This window comes from Gekko japonicus, unplaced genomic scaffold, assembly GCF_001447785.1.
Source record: "Gekko japonicus isolate JY-2015 unplaced genomic scaffold, Gekko_japonicus_V1.1 scaffold1887, whole genome shotgun sequence".
Taxonomy (NCBI): Eukaryota; Metazoa; Chordata; class Lepidosauria; order Squamata; family Gekkonidae; genus Gekko; species Gekko japonicus.
In genome coordinates this window covers 284,867-288,027 of record NW_015175417.1, presented here as the reverse complement: position 1 = coordinate 288,027, position 3,161 = coordinate 284,867, and the positions used below count along the sequence as shown (strand labels likewise).

The following is a 3,161-nucleotide window of genomic DNA, read 5'->3' as shown; positions in this document are numbered from 1 at the left end:
AATAGATTTTTTTGAGCAGTTTCTTGTTAAAATGCCCAGTCTAATGGGGAGAGGGTGGCAAAATAACTGTGAAGGGCAGTGTAATGATTCCTTGTTTTACTGTGTGTGTGTTCCTTTAAATGTTTGGTTGGAGTGCAGTGTTAGTAGAGTGATTGAGACAATTGTGTTGTGATTGGATGATGACTGAGAGTGGGAGGAGTTGTTTGAAGTGAAAGTGTGTGTCTTAAAGTCCATTTGAGTGAATCTGAGTAGAGAAATCAGTTAGTGAGTCTGAGAGTGAGTGAAATGACTCAGTTCTGTGTGGAGATTTAAAGAATTCAATATATATGTCTTTACAAATTTAAGTGTGGAAGAGATATGAGAAGGGTCTGTGAGACTCCAAAGTTATAAAAGAGAATTAATACAAAGAGCTTTGCCAGTGTGGCTACCCAGTGAAAGAGTGATTCCTGTCAGAGAGGGATCTTATGATCAAAAGACTGTGTGATACCTTGCCAGTTTATTTTACCAGTTTCTCTTCCCCAAAACAGTTAAAGTTAACCAGCAATTTATTTTTGTTCCTTAATCAATAAATCATTTTTTTTTTTAGTTTAAACCAGAATTCAGTTCCATTCTTCCTCAGGGCCACGTAGACCTTTGAAAGCCCAGACCCTGGGTCACATTACCAACAGCAAAAACAGAGAGAAGATTTGAAATTTCTTAAAATTCCTGGTGGCAGCAGAAACTACCCAGTTTATAAACACAGAGTATAACTTTAAAGTGAAAACAGTCCCCCCAAATAAGCAGTGCGTCACAGGCAGCATTTAATTTTATGCTTGTGGACAAAAATGCACTCCACACTAAAATCCAATGCCAATAGGGTTCCCAAGTCCAAAATACTCACCGGCGGGGGGGGGCGTGCCCGCCCCACGCGTCCCCAGATGCGCGGCGCCGCCAGCACATCACAGGAAGTGACGTGCAACGTCAACCACGTTGAGGGCATGGCCACGATCGAGGGAGGGAAAACCATAGAGTTTTCCCTCCTTGATCCGGACCACGCCCCCAACGTGGTCGACGTGCACGTCACTTCCTGTGATGCTGCGCTTCGGGGGTGGAGTTCCCCCTGGGGCCCGATTCCGCGACGGCGGAAATCGGGTTTCCAAAGCGGGGGTTTACCCGCCACCCGCCCCCACTTGGCAGCCCTAAATGCCAAGATATATCCAAAACCAAAATTTTACACCTCAGAATGAATATTCTGAAAAAGGATTTGTTATATAAATTCAAAGGCCACAGATCAAAATAAAACTCCTGTTTGAGCCTCCAAGAACCACAATAATATAGGAAAGTCCAGGCTTTCAGAAAGTTGAATCTTATAAGGTACCCAGTGTGGTACCCATGGGCACAATGGCACCTGTTGACACCTTTCTTGGCGGCCACCAAGTCTTTTTAGAAAGTTGGTAGGGCCAGGTGGGACTTTTGCCCAGCAGCTGATTGACCCTTAGAGATTTGGTTGGCTGTGCACATTTTTTAAAACTGCTTTGGTAGCAGCTACCACAACAGCACATGGGTTGTGTCATTGAAGATAAGCTGTTTGTATCCAAGAAAACATTTTAGACAATATGTTCATGTTAAAAGACATCCTGTTAAAAGACTTCTGCCTGAAATGCTGAAGAGTTACTACTACAGTTATGCATGCTCTAACTCCCTGACATTTTGTGGTTGTACCCATAACCCTGTGTTAGAATTCCAAAGGTTCCAGAAAGTTCTGAAAGGTTGGGGACCCCTAATTTAGAGCAAGGCCTTCTGAATAATGGTGTCACAGCTGTGAAGCACGCACTCTAGCGGGATCCACCAACCTCATTGTTCTATTTCAGATAGTTGTGAATTATTCCTTTCTCATGGATTCGAAAGATAAATATTAATCCTCCTGTGCTTGAGTTTGTCATTTATTTTTTATTTTCACTGATCTTGTACATGATCTTTAGTATTTTATAGAAACAATAATTAAAACTTGACCCAGTTGAGCACATGGAGGATAGCTTCATCAAAACCATGATGACTAAAAGGAACCTTCATGAACAGAGACAGCAAAAGTTAAAATACCCATGCTAGGAGACAGCATCAGGAGAAGGCCTTGGTCTAAACACCCAGTGGGGTGTTCATCAATGGCAACTACTTGCTCACCATGAGAAACAGGACGCTGGACCAGATGGACCATTGGTCTGATATGGCAGGGCTCTTCTTATGTTCTTGTGGTTTAATGTGTATGTGAAAGTCTGCTTGGGTGGAGAGGAAAGTCTATATCCAGTGACTAAAACACATGCAGAACCCTATGCTTTGCATCACAGAGATTCCTACAACCAAATCATGTGCACCTATGCCTGTTTATCCATAGATAAGGCAATCTGTGCACAGCCTTAAAGTTGGAAGTGGTCCTGTAGGCCATCTTTTCCAGCCCAATTCCCAACAGATGGCTGTTCAACTTTTCCTTGAAAACCTCCAATAAGGAGGAGCTCCCAACCCCCAGCAATTGGTTTCATTGTCTCCCCACTGCAACTGCTAGGAAGTCTCTTCTAATGTTAAATCAAAGTCCCCCCCTCCTGTAATTTAAGCCTGTTAGAACTGGTCCATCTTCTGAAGTAACAGAGAACAAGTCTTTACCTACTTCTTTGTTGATATTTAAAAAGTATGATCATATGTCCTCTCAGTATTCCCTTCTCCAAGCTAAAGGAACTCACCCAGTTCCTTCAGCTTTTCCTTGGTGGACTTGTTTTCCAGTCCCCTGACTATCTTTGAATCCATTCCAATCAGTCTAAATGTTATATATTTATTAATTAAAATATTTATATCCTGCCTTTTGTCTTGGTTATAGCTTCATAAAGTGCAGCACACAGAACTGGACATAATACTGCAGATGACGTCTGAGTAGCACTATTGGAACTATTGGTTCTCATTACTTGAATACTATGCATCTGTTAATACAGCTGTGATGGACTGTCAAAGGTTAATGCCTCACAGAGTCAGAGAACCTTTGAGTGACAGGCTGTTCAAATGGATTTCTGTAGAGAGCTTCAGTTAAGAAATGACAGTTGGGAACTGACAGCTGAAGAGGGGAGTGGGAAGGAGGCTCAAAGAGGAGTGGGAGGATCATGGAAGATGCCTATTCAAGCCAGAAAAGGGTTTTA

At 42.5% G+C, this 3,161-nt stretch overlaps 1 protein-coding gene across 1 annotated transcript in view; it reads right to left on the bottom strand.

Annotated features, from left to right (window-relative positions):
- The window catches only part of NLRC4 (NLR family, CARD domain containing 4), a 24,399-nt gene that overhangs the window by 330 nt on the left and 20,908 nt on the right, over positions 1-3,161 (bottom strand). The gene's annotated exons all lie outside the window — the stretch shown is intronic.